The sequence below is a fragment of the Chroicocephalus ridibundus genome, chromosome Z, assembly GCF_963924245.1.
Source record: "Chroicocephalus ridibundus chromosome Z, bChrRid1.1, whole genome shotgun sequence".
In the NCBI taxonomy this organism is placed as follows: Eukaryota; Metazoa; Chordata; class Aves; order Charadriiformes; family Laridae; genus Chroicocephalus; species Chroicocephalus ridibundus.
In genome coordinates, this window is record NC_086316.1 from 64,762,097 (window position 1) to 64,775,806 (window position 13,710).

The following is a 13,710-nucleotide window of genomic DNA, read 5'->3' on the forward strand; positions in this document are numbered from 1 at the left end:
TTGTTCTCATCCAGCGAGCATAATTTTGTGTCCTGCAGTTTGTTCACATGATGATGTTTTTTTAGAAAGAATTCAGTATTTTTGGAAGCAATAATTCCTTTTTTACTTTTGTGTCTCCTCTGGAGCCAGATAACCCCAGCCCCTGTAAGAAGTTACATGTTCTAGTCCAGCATGACTGACAACAGGTACAGCACCTGGCCAAGTTTTAGCCTGAGCTGACTTGAGTGCTTTATACAGATTTCAGGCCATGAAATCAGCTTCCTCTTGCTCGGGATCAAAACAAACAGAAAATTGTAAGTGAAATGTATACACATCTGATCTATAAGCAATCAAAAAACCCAACACCACACAATTATGTGAGAAAATCATGCAATACACATGGAAACCAGGGAGTCTATCAAATTAAAATGCCTTCATGAATGGATCCTGAGGCGCCAGAAAAGTTACTGTGAGGGGTTACATATGAACCATCTACTAAGCCAAAGAGAGAAACCAAGAAGATAAGTATTCTTCTTCTTCACGTTTTATACAAAACAACTTCGAGAAGATCATCTAAAAAGAAAAGCTGAAGGAATCACATTAACTTTCCTCAAATATTTTCATAGCATACTGTGTTTTTCATCTCTAAGACAAAATAAACCCTAATGTAAAAGAATAAAGTAACCAAATATTAATGAACAGTAATAACGTGATCCCAGGATTTTATGATGTTGCTCAGCTGCTGAGTATTTGAAAATGACCAGAGCTGCCTTCTCCCATCTAGCTGGGAAACTTATGGCAGGATTGTGCTTTAGATAAAGCCAATGTAAGTTATACAGCAGAACATGCCAGGCAAATCTCTGAACAGGTAAGTAACTGAAAAAATAGTGAACTATTCAAGGACATGTTTCAATTTCTAAAGTTTGGATAAATTCAAGAATTTGATATTCCTTTTTTGGATTAAGATCAATGACTAAGCAAAGAAAAAATATAGGTAAGACAAAAACAGACAAGATAGAACTGCAACACCAGTTTACTCCTCTAACTCTGCTTGTCTCCTAGACAAAAAGTTTATTACTTGCTTCAGAAACATGTCACACTCTCAAGAGATTAATTTCAGATGCTACAAGTACAGCTGGCAGAGAAGAATGGTATTCAACTACCAAATTTAGTTTAAATTCTTTTTTGAAAGAGGTAGGGGAAAAAAAAAGAATGCATTACCTTGTGTAAAGGCACACTTATTTTTGATATTGCCTTGTACCTTCCACCCTGACCTTTTATGTGTTTCCTTTATCTGGTAAATCTGATAATGACAGAGAGTTCACGCAGATGCACTAAGTGTTCCTCCTGTTCGTACAGCACATACTTACACACAGTTCCAGTCTCAAGGAAATCCCTGGAAGCTAGAAAAAGATTTATATTTAGTTTTTAAATCTGACCTCCAAAATGTATACAGCAATCTAAACACTTAAATGGAAGGTTTCAAGAAGTGCTGTTGATGGTTTTATTTCTGCTCTCCCCTTTCCCCCCTACTCTTCAGTTTTGTGACAAGAAGAAATCCCCTTTTAATGCTCCCCTCAGCTTCTGACCCACACCTAACTGCTTTTCCAGTGCTAAGTAATACCAGCTGCAGTAGCTATGGATGAAAGCATTATTCACTTGCCCTGGGCTTCAGGAGCTGAAATCTATGGTTGAATTTGCACATGTTGTCTAGATTCCATTACCATCTCTCCAATGATGCACACACATCTAAATTCAAATGTAGCACAGGCTAAAGTTTAATTTAATGTTGTTGAGAAGAGGGAGACAGAATTGTTTTGAAATTCTCCCTGAAAAGCAGCCTGTTGTATTAGAACAAAGCAGCTTGTTTCTATCGTTCCTTTGTTTGACAAGTTTGGGCTGGTTAGAAAGGTCATTTATGCCTCAAAGCATCAAATTAACATTTGAGGACATGAATTTTAAAAATGGCTATTTGCTTCTGCTCTCTGAATTGCTAATGATTTTCTCTTAAAAAAAAAAACAAAAAAAAAAAACAAAAAAAACAACAAAAAGAAAAAGACATAGCCAGATCCCAAAAGGAAAAAGAGCCTTTTCCTCAGGCAAACTGGGCATTGATTTTATGTCCATGTCAGCACAAGCTGACTATATCTTAATTAAACCTCACAAATTAAGCAGGTAGTTGAAATGGTGTCAAGCAAAAATTTTGTTTAATTACTGAAGAAATACTTTTTGGCATCTCATATACAACTTTCTCCCTCCTCTCCGCATAGACAAGCTCCGATACTCACCACATGAAATCCCCACTAACAGCAACAGCTTCCAAGCATGCTCTGCACTAACTTGCAATCGTTAACACAATACTACTCATCTTGATAGTCCTGATTTTAATAAACTACATCTCCACTCATAACACAAATATAATTATTTATAAGTTTCAGGGTTTTTAAAAGAAATAAACAGTGCCTATGCGCTTTTAAACTACATAACCGTAATTATTTACTAACAGGTTCTCTTAACATTAGGCCTTCCACTCCCCACCTCTGAAAGCACCCGTGCTTTTCATCAACCCTTCACAACTAGCACTGGCTAAACTAAAAAACGCACTTCTGTGAAAACCCTACGAGCTTACAAAACATTAGCAAACCCACAAATATTCTTCAAAAACAATCAAGCTGAGCTCAAACTATTCCAAGCAGGTACAGTTTGAGCAAAAGCTCATGCCTCGTCATTTGATTTCTCCAGCTCTCCGAAATCTGTTCGGCTGTGTTGCATTCATTTCCCCCTCCCAGTAGATGGAAGCAGGAAGACAAACTGCAGATAGTGTTCCCTGCCACACGGAGGTCTTGCTGACTAAAGTGACACTAATTTTAGGCTGTAATTCCTAAACAATAGCACTACCAGCCCAACTCCTGCAGCCTGCACAACAGCGGCAACTGGCAAAGCCGGTGCCAACGAAGTTGTCTGAAAGAGGTGGGGCGGCGGGAGGAGCCCAAGGTAGAGCACACATAAGATGTTTATATTGGCAACCTCCCTGGGAAATGTCCCCGCTTGCCAAAAAGAATCACCCAGAATTCACCGGGGATTGGCTTTTAACGCTCCATTCAATGGGAAATTTGTATTTACAGAGAACAAGCCACATTCACCATAAAAACTTTACAGAATTGTCCAAACCTTTCAGCCAAAAAGAAACTCCCCTCTGCCCTTCCACAGCCAGAATCATTTCAGACTCTGCGTCCCCAGCAGCTCAAATCATCTGTTTCCAAATGTAACAATTCACTTCCAGCCAGGGCAAGACTCACAGGAACTCGGACAATTCACGGTATCTTGAACAGATGCTTCCCACCTGAAAGTCAACTAAATAGCATACTCTTTGTGACAGAGTGGTCTGTGGCAGCAAAAGCACTGCCTAGATGTTGCTAGGCACTACTTCATAGTAAATACAATTGTAAATTGCTGATACAAAAACAGCTGTTGTTTTGAAGACACCAAAAAAGTTTCAGACAACAGATCCCTACACAGGCAAGTGAAGACAAAATTTTCTTCATGTTCCCACCTGTTGCTGTGAAAAGTATCTCATTGCTTCACGCCAAAACAGGGAAAAGAGCAGGGAACAAATTAAAAACACCCAACCTACATAAGTCTGCTTATAAAAATGCTGCTTTGTCACTTTCCTGTAATTGTTATTTGTGTTATTTGTTGAAACATCAATGCACAGAAAAGAAAGAGTATTAGTACAGAGTTAACCAGAGAAGTTACTTCCAAAGAGAAGAATTACTTTTTTAGAGTGTGCCTCTATCAGCATGAAAAGCCGGATATTCTACTTTTACATTATCAATTTTGCAGCTAGTAAGTTTTCAATAAACATTAAAGCCACCAGGTAACTCCAGACAGGCAGGAGAGAATGTCAAAATTTGTGAATCCTTTTCCTTATTATTTTTAATTTCAGTTAGCTTTACGACAACATGTTGATTACTAAGATCTGTGCAAGAACTGTCACTTCAAAGAGCATACTTTGAAATAGCCTCAAGAGAAAGTTTCCAAAATTTTCAGATGTCAGCCACAACCAAGCCTGTTCTCTTCCAGTCTGCTCCTAGAGATACAACAAATGTCAAAGCACTGGAGAAATGCGGATGATGGTGTATCTCAGTGTACTATTGCTGTAGCTCTGTGACGTGAAGTACCATAGTGTGTTACAAGAAGCCCTGTAATACATTTCAGGGCTAGAACAAGGTTATACCATGTTTCATGGAAAATAATAATCCATACTTGAGCCATCAGAAGCAGGTAACAACAAAGAAGATGCAAAATCTCTTTAACCAAATTCGAAGAGAGCAGGATCCAGCTTTTCCAACTCTGGGCCTTCTAGCACAGGCCAGACACATCCAAACCATGCCAACTGCTGTCTTGCTTTCAGCATGGACAAGAGATAGATTCTGCACAATGCATTGTGCCACTTACTTCCCCAAAGTTAACAAAATGCAGTTTATATTTGGCAAAATAAGGTCAAAGAGTGGAATATGGTAAAATCAAACTTCAAATGAAGATGATACACGATTCAAATCAAGGCTCAAAACAAAGAGATACAAGAGTTCAAAGTTAACAAAAAATTTTCTACAGGGACTGAAAAGACATTTTAACAAAAGTTTAAGAAAATGCTCCATTTGCTCATTTAGCTACAGTCCCCTGTGGATACAATTATTTTACTGTTATTACAAGCATTAAGAGAAAAATTTTAAATAACTGTTACGAAGGTCAAGCCAGCCACCTGCAGTCATGTCTACAACTGAGCTCCAAGGAGCTCTAAGCCATGCACCGCATTTGGTGTGGGGATCCCAGAGACATCCACATTGAGTTCCTCCTCGCTGCTGCTCAGCTGAGACTCCTGCAGCCCCCTAGGACCTCCTGGCAAAGGGCACCAATTACACCGTCACTATGGCTCACATCCTGGTGTTGAGGCAATATGGGATGCTGGGCAGACAGACTTGAAGCGAAAGCTGCCAAGCGTCTGGGGAAGGAGAGATGGAAACGATATGCAGCAAATAGAACAGGACAGAAAGGTTGCTTATTTGTCACCCCTACCGTGTCCAAATCCCATCAAGGCAAGTGTCAGGCAAGAGAAATTTTCGTTCTCCTGATTCACCAAACCAGAGGGGACAGAGAGCAAAAACCAACAGACCAACAACAAAACCACCTCTGCCTTTTTAAAGCTATAACGGCATTTTCATCCCCACCCCAGGAAAATTAAGAAAGAGCTGCAAAACAAAGCCATTTTTGTGCCATGGCACACTAAAAAAAAAAAAGGCGGGGGCGGGGAGGAGACATTGGTAAGCTTTCATAGAATCATAGGGTTGGAAGGGACCTCTGGAGATCACCTAGTCCAACCCCCCTGCCAGAGCAGGGTCACCTAGAGCAGGCTGCACACGAACGCGTCCAGGCGGGTTTTGAATGTCTCCAGAACTGGAGACTAAATACATCTATTCATATACACCTTCATATACACATTCATATACACCTATTCAAAGAGTTCTACTCAGAATCACCAGAGATGCCTTTTGCTGCACTTATAAATAAATTATTTTTGGCTACTCATAATACTCAGAAAAGTAGTTCTGCGGAATGTCATTTTCTTACCTAATCAAATAGCTGCCTAATTTATTTTTCCTAATTTATCCACCAGCTGTGACAGTGCTCTGCTCTCAGCTGTCTGGCTGCAGGAGTTCACCAGATGGGCAGTCCCCAAAGATAGATGTAGTGGGGCAAAGGAGGGGAAGAAAAAGTAGTGTCTTAATCACGGCCCTTGCTAAAGTAGTTTCTGTAGAAGCTGTATGTGAAGTTACCTTTTAGTTAATGCCTCTAGAAAAGAAGCAAGACAAGAACATATTGTGTTTCAAATTTCTTTGGTGATTAAAGCTTAAGACAAGAATGCAAGTTTAGCCCAAGTACCCCTTTGCCCAAATAGCTGATGCAGGAAAAAACAACATGGCATTTAATACTCTGTCAGGGAAAGGAAGATCACCCAGGGAAAGCAGCTAGTACACAGATGGCATTTATTACGAGCTTGATCTCTTTGACTAACACTCTCTGCCCATTAACAGGGGGACACAACACCTATAATCGCAAAGGGGTTGCTACTATGTTGTTCTAGCTTTTTGAGAAGCATTTTGGTGATTTGTTCCTGCGAGCTTACAGGGACATTGTACTGGATTGCTAACACTGCATCAGAACAGACAGACAAAACCTCTACAAGGCAGGACAACCAACCAATGGAGCACAAAGGGAAAAACACCACCCCGTTTAGGTACCGGTACTGCAGCACTGCTCTGTACTTTTCAAAATTACAGTAAGTGCTATGCTGCCACAGGATTTCTTAGTGGATACATTACCGGGTACATTTTACTTCAGTTTACAGGGGAACAGCCTCTCTCTCTCTGAACTGCTTCTAGGTTTCTTTCATTATGAGTCATAATGATGAGGGACTTCGAGGTACAAGAGCAAGGATCACTGCACCTTGAAAAAACAGGCTCCGAAAAAGAGAAGTGAAACAGCAGATATGAGGAACACTATCTACCATAACACCAAGGAAAACCAACTGCACAACCAAGATTGCTTCTGCCATGTTAATTCACAGAATTAGTCAAAAAATAAAAATAAATAAATAAATGCACACATTTTAGTAAAATCCACAACCTTGAAGTTTACTCTTATCTCCACACATCAAATTAAACCTCTGACAGTGAATTTCAGAAGCAAGCAATATGTTAAGCTTTACGTGGTGCCTATTCTTTGCAGAAATGCAAAACTTCGAGTCTCTCATGGCTCAAACCCAGTATACACAATTTCTATTCAACACACGGCAATACTTAGGAAGCTTGAAAACTCCAAACTCCTGTTTCATATGGCCTACATTGCATTTAACTAGACTTAGGCATTTTATAGCTCAAGAGGAAATCCCAGATTGTGCTTGCTGGAGTGAGAGGTATAAAACTACTCGTCTGATTCACAGAGGCAACCCAGAGACTTCCTCATAGTCACAGCACTGTATTACTACTGCCTGGATGCCCCAGACAGAACTTGAGGCACTGCTGTGGTATGCACGGTCCAGCAGCAGTCATGAAGTTTAATAATAATCTCCAACAAACAAGACAGGAAGAGGACAGCAGAGAAAGCAACACACACAAGCTGAGTGACTCACCTAGAGTCACGCAGCACCTCAGCAGTACAGAAGAAATTCACTTCTGACTCCTAAAGCCCCAGCCACTGACTGGGTTATGTCTCAAATTTTATAAGGTGTTTTCCACACTAGTACGTCTGGTCTTTTTTGGCTCTGCTTAAGACTTGGCCCCAATACCATCTGACAATGAATTTCATGAACTACTCCTGCCTTGCACAAACAAGTTTTTCTTTTTAACAGTTTCAAAATTTGTTATCTCCAGTCTGCTGGCTGTTCTCTCATTTGTCCTCTTTATTATAGGAACCAGTAACTATACTGATGCCAGCTACACCTGCAGTATCATTTGCAGGATAGGAAGTGAGAAAGCAAAGGGAAATGGGCTTCTCTGGAGGTTTTCTTCCATCTCCCCCTCCTTCATAGAGCTATTAGTAAATTGGTTCCATCATGTATTTATAGTTAAACTCTGAATGGAGTCCTGTAACCTCTATCTCTATTTACAACAGGATTAGACTGTTTTATATGAGACTTAGTGACAAATGCACATTCCAGAGACCTGTGGTTAGAAGCACTGCCCCAAAAGTTTTACAGATTTACTAGTGAAGACTAGAAGCAACAAGACTGGTTACAGGAGAAAAGGTAGCCCAAAAAAAAAAATGAATTAAAAAAAAAAAAGGCAAGGGAGCAGCTTCAAAGAAGCTGCCTGGACCTGCTTAGCAAGTACCGAGGCGGCCCAGAAGCCTCTGTAATCAACAGTTCTCCCAAAATCCTTTTAAAAAGTGAAGCATTTAAGTAATGCTCCATTTACCTATATTGGTAATAAGGCTGATAGTGAAACATGCTTTCCATCACTCCTCTGCATCCTGCATATTTTCCAGATACAATCATTTGTGTATTTGTTTCATAATAATCCAGAACCATAGATCCGCCCTGAATCCGATTACAGAGCCGAACAGAATATCACCCAGAAGGCAATCAAGTCGAAAACCAGCCTAATTTTATCCATTTTTAACTGAAAGCCTGACACCTTGCCACCCTCTAAAAACCTTTCCACAGAATTTTTCCCTTAATTTAAGAAAAAAAAAAAGGGGGGGGGGCGGGGCTGTGATGGCAGCGTGGTGTCCTTAGTGCTACGGTCCTTCTGTTAGCCGACGGGAGGGGAACGAGCTCCGAGGGCGGAACGCCTCCCAAAAATCCTACAACCCTGGAAACTTGAAAGCTAAAGGCCATTTCTTCTGCGTCCTCTTCACGGGCTCATCCGCCGTTGCATTTCCGCACCGAAAAACAAAAGCAGAACTTGCGCCGCAGAGGCAGGGGGAACATTAATATTTTTTTTGGAGTTAAACGGCGAGGTCGCCTTCATACGTCCGGCCCCGGTCTGAGGGAACAGGCAGAGAAGGGGATGGAGGCGGCGGGGAGGCGGCGGCACCCTGGTGGGGAGAAGCGGGCATTTTTTAACTTTTTTTTCGGGTGAAGAAGAGGGCGTCCCGGTGCGCGGCGGCGGCTCCCACCCTTCTCTCCCCCCGCCTCCCCCGCCACGGCTTGTCCCTGCGCTGAACCGCCCGCCCTGACGTCATCTGGCGGCGGCAGCATTCCTCATTCCTCAACAGTTCAGCCCGCGCCGGCGGTGGGAAGCTTAGAAAGCCCTCAGCTGTAAGCGAAGAAAGCCCGGGCTTGGCCGGCAGCCAGGCGGCTGAGCTCAGCATTTTGTCATCCACTTCCTCTCCGCCTCACCGCTTGCATAATGTTGCCTCGGCCCCTTCCCACCCTTTAACCCCTTCGTGGCCCCGACAGCGGGTTAAGCGGCCGCGGGAGTTGGCTCGCCCCCGAGGGGGGAGGGAGGGGAGGGGGTTGCGGCCACCAGCGAGTGGCCGTCAGGTTCGCTCCTGCCGTGAGGGACGCCAAGAGTTGGCAAGCCCTTGCCGCGCTGAGCTGGCCCTCCGAGGTAAAGGGAAAAAAAAAAAAAGACTCAAAACAAGCAGATCTAAAAGCAGAGGTGGGGAGGAGGCTAAGAATAGCTGTGGTCACGGCCTGCTGCATCTGCTATGCAAATGATTTCCCATAATCTCTACAAGTCTGAAGAAAACGAAGGAAGCCGCCTGAAGGTCGCATAACCTTAGTTTCCACATTTCATTCACGTAGCCCTGCTGCTTCTGAGACCGCACGGTTCCTATTCTAAAGCTGTGAAGACAGCACAGCGTAGTAAAGTCCTTCCCACCACCCCACCCGCACTGTTTGTGACTCTGAAGAAGAGGACCCATTTTTAGAGTTCTGCACCCAGACTGTAGCTCTGTTACGGCCATGGAACTGTCACTGCTCAAGCTCTCCAAACGCACACCAGTTGTTTTGCAACTCATACCAAGAATAATAACAAGCATCAGAGAAAGCTTCGCTATGCCTGCGCCTCTTTTTCCAAAGAAGTATTTAGCTCAAACTAGTTTAACACTGCCAAGTGCAAGCCTTGCCAACAGCATGCAACAAATTCCTAGATAAAGCATTCTCAGTCTGCCATTTTGCAACGCTCTCTCATCACAGATCCCTACTCTACTCCAAATTTAGCTCTGGTTTTCTAAGCATATGCCATACAAAAATACCTTTCTAGAATGTACAGAGTTTTTGCTCTTTTAGGTGAACATCTACGCAGCACACGCTGCCTCACCCAGCACAGGACACTCATTTTAAAATAGTGATCACCCTAAGAAATGATTGTATAAAATTCTTTGATTTTGACTGTCAGCATCACCTCAGTACCACAGCATCACAGATATTGTAAACCTTAAGCAAATAATCTAAGAAATGTCACAGTAAAAAGAGATAATTTTTAATTCAGCTGGCAAGTAGACTGCTGCCAATGCACAATTCTGTCACAGAAAATTATCTACAAAAAGCAGGACAGCATTTTACAGACATTTATTTTTCATCAGCTGTTTCCAGATCCCCACTACCATTTACAACAAGTAATCACATCCCTGTAACCATGTCAGATGACCCAAGTCTGAAGAAAAACCAAACATCCCCATACTACCCGAAGAGGGGCAAGTACAGTGTTTGCAAGGACTCTGTTACCTTTTCTTAAATGACAAATTAATTTCCTAAAATGGATGTTTGTGTTTTTAATCATAAAAACAAGTTCCCCACTGAAAGAAGAAAACACAACAAAACAGAAAGACAGCCACCTCATCTAGCATTCCTCCGAACAGGGCACTGCTCAGGGACAGTTAAAGCAAAACAAAAGCTTTGACTTCTGAACTGTAGTTTTTTCACACCACATTAAAATTTTATCACAACATGAACCTGTGCTATAAACTGAATAAGCAGGTAGGGTGGGACAAAAAGAAAGGATGACTCTTCCCTCCCACTCCCTTCGTGCCGCCTGTGCAGTCTAAAGTATGGTTTCAAGTGAAGTCCCTTTTCTAGCCTTCTGTAACCACCGTTAGAAGTACCGAAGCTCCAGTTGTCAGACTTCCCCGAGCTGAAATTTTACAATGTTGTAACACTTCAACACACGTGGCACATACAATATTAAGTGATAGCGTAAAGGATTTCCAATAGTAACAAATATATAACATTTCTACAACTCCTTTTACATTAGGTTTTATAAATCTTGCACAGATTGCATTGCGGTGGCAAGTTGAACAAATTGAAGAGTTAACTACAGCAAGTAAAAACATTTTATCTGAATACGTAACTGACGCCAGTGTCTAAATGCACAGAATGAATCAGTTCAATGCCTTCAAAGCACCAGGGCGCTTATTTGAATAAGAGTTCCCCATAGCTACTATAACTGCTAAAACATACATATTTTAAGGCAAGATTTTATCAGCATATACAGCAACACAAAAAACTCAAGCCCACTAGGGGATGACTTAATACTTGCTGTGCGGGTCATAACTTTTAGTTTTCTTGACATTTAAAAACTGGCTCCCTGCTTTAAACATGCGGGCTCTGTATTTGTTTTACATTTACTAGACAATTGAGTTGGAAAGGATCAGTTGCTATATCTGATCTGTTCTATCATTGCATTGTACAATTCATAGATTTATAAAGATATTAATCTTCTTGAAATACTCCTAACAACGCCAATTCCACAAACTGACTAAAATGGTACACAATAATCCACAAACTGGGTAACGGATAGCAGCATTAAAGGGATTTCAGTTATTGAGCTTCCACCCTCTTAGTTTTAGGTTCTCATTGTGGTACTTGCGTGAACTATTAAAAATAGCTTCTCATGAGCCTCCCCTGTTTCCTCTGTTCCAGTAATGCCCCTAAATCACCTTTGCTGATAGAACTGAAGTTGAGAAACATTTAGTATATCTTCTTTTTAGGCACTACAGAGCGTTAGAAAATTGGAATTAGCAATTACTTTCAAATGTACAAGTGGACAGAAACTTTAAATTTAAATTTTAACTTTCTGCCAGTTCATAACACTTCCTCACGGCGATTCCAGGTAGCTGTCATTGAGAACAATGTCCTTTGGGTGATTTTTACCATATCACCATCACAATTATCTCAGCAGTCCTCAAAAGAAAAAAGGTGACCAGCACAGAAGCCAACCACATCATGCACTGTTTCTGGCTCCTCTCGGGGACTGGAAAACAGCAAAATGACTGATGGTCTACAGGCCGTTACGATGCCAGCAGCATTTAATATCACCAGGTTTGTGTTTCACTACTAGCTTACCATCTGAAAAAGGTGAACATGTCAGTAGTAGCACGGGCAGCTGCTGCTATCTTAAAAAGTCTTCCTAGAATAACCCCATTCCTAAATTTCTCAGGGTTTTACACTTACCATTGGGCTTCTCTCATTTAAAACAGTAAAAGTTTTATTTGTGTCTGCTTTTGACCTTTGGTTTGTATTTAAGCTGCTCTTTTTAGCTGCAGAGGACAGTTTGAAAGAAAACCTGCAAACTCCTAAAGCATTTCAAGACGCAAAAAATCATGGAATTTCAAAATTATCTCCTAGGGTTTTTATTATTATTTTTTAAGCCTTTTAATTTCAAAGTTAATGATTTTTGAACACTTCAGCTGACAATTACGCAACACTAATTATGTACTTATTTAGCCTGTGAAACCACAAGTTCACATCTTTGTTCTCATTCACTCTTCCCTTCCCATTTTTTTTGCTACACGCTTTTGCATCAGAATTTAAGAATAAACTTTTCACACAGCTAGCACTGACTGGTAACTGAGTTTACACAGGATCTAGCACAAACAGGACAAAATAATAAACACTGTGCAGTAGCGTACAGGTGGGTAAGGAGGACAGAAGTGACAGAGAAGTACTGGAGTGGCAGCGTACGCAAACTCTGATGAAATCCTTCAGTCATCTACAGACATCTCTACCAAGTCAACCAAAGACGATGACTTTATGAGGTCTAAACAAATCATTCATTCTTTGTAGGTGGATAAGTATGATTATAAAAAGCTTCTAAACATTAACAGTACAAAAGAGAAAATCCAGAGAGAAACAACTTCTCTACCACATTAACAAGGAAGTGAAGAGAAGCAAAAGGACAATTCAGCATAAAGATCATACAGTTAAAATTTCCATTTCAAGAGAAAAAGCTAAGGTGGCTCTTATACCCAATAAGCGTCTTTATTTTTATTGCAGTTAAATATAAATTACTGGCCTTGCAACTATTTTTAAAGACAAACTCCAGTGCTAAACTGCACCCTTTTTAAAGCTGGCAACTCTTCACAAGTTCTATTTAAGAACTGAACTCTTACATTTCATTTATGCAGACCAAAGACATAGTTTTGTCCTGTGAGCTCTGCACTTTCAAAAAGATCTCATTCTTGGTCATCTCTACAAACCCATATTTCATTCGTAAGAGGCCTAAAAAAGGGAAATTCAAGTGACCTTAACTTGTCCCTTACCTACCTTTACAGATTGTACTGCAATGGACAGTTAAGTGCACCGATACGAAACAATTTTCAAGCAGCCGTTACTACCTTGCATTGTGGTGTACCAGTGAAGCTTTGAACATCAGGCTATTTCATGAATTCTACAGCAAAGACCTAAGGAATGGCAGATGCTGCAGATGACAACTCTCCTTCCATTTTCTCAGATCACAGGGCAGCATACTCTTTTTTTTTTTTTTTTTTTTTTCAACCAGCAAAGTCAGGAGTAGGAAGAAGCTTGTCCAGTGAGGCTCTCACATGGTCTTTTTTATATGCAGAACTACATCAGATAAACTAAATCCTTCAAAGAGCCCCCTGGGGGAAAGGGACACTTTGCTGACAAGTATTTTTCTTCCTCTTAGTTTTGGGGGGCAGGGGATGTTACTGTTTCCTCCTTCCATCTTGTTTTTTGGAAAACCAACCATGACACTTCAGCAGCCAGACCTAATGTAATTTAAGAGCTGGCTAGGAGAAACTAGATGAGCTAGACAAAGGGGACTCTCCACTCCTCCTTGGACAAAGATTTGCTGCCTTAGCATAAGAACAGATTAGAAGAAAGAAGGTAATAAAGTATTCCATTAATGTCTTATGATTTGGATTGGCAAAGGCGTAGCACCTCAGGCTAACATACCTACAGGCACCACCTCATCTGTGTTACTT

The 13,710-nt window shown here is 41.2% G+C and overlaps 1 protein-coding gene across 1 annotated transcript in view; it reads right to left on the minus strand.

The window, feature by feature from the left end:
- The window catches only part of ZSWIM6 (zinc finger SWIM-type containing 6), a 113,158-nt gene that overhangs the window by 70,293 nt on the left and 29,155 nt on the right, over nt 1-13,710 (minus strand). The gene's annotated exons all lie outside the window — the stretch shown is intronic.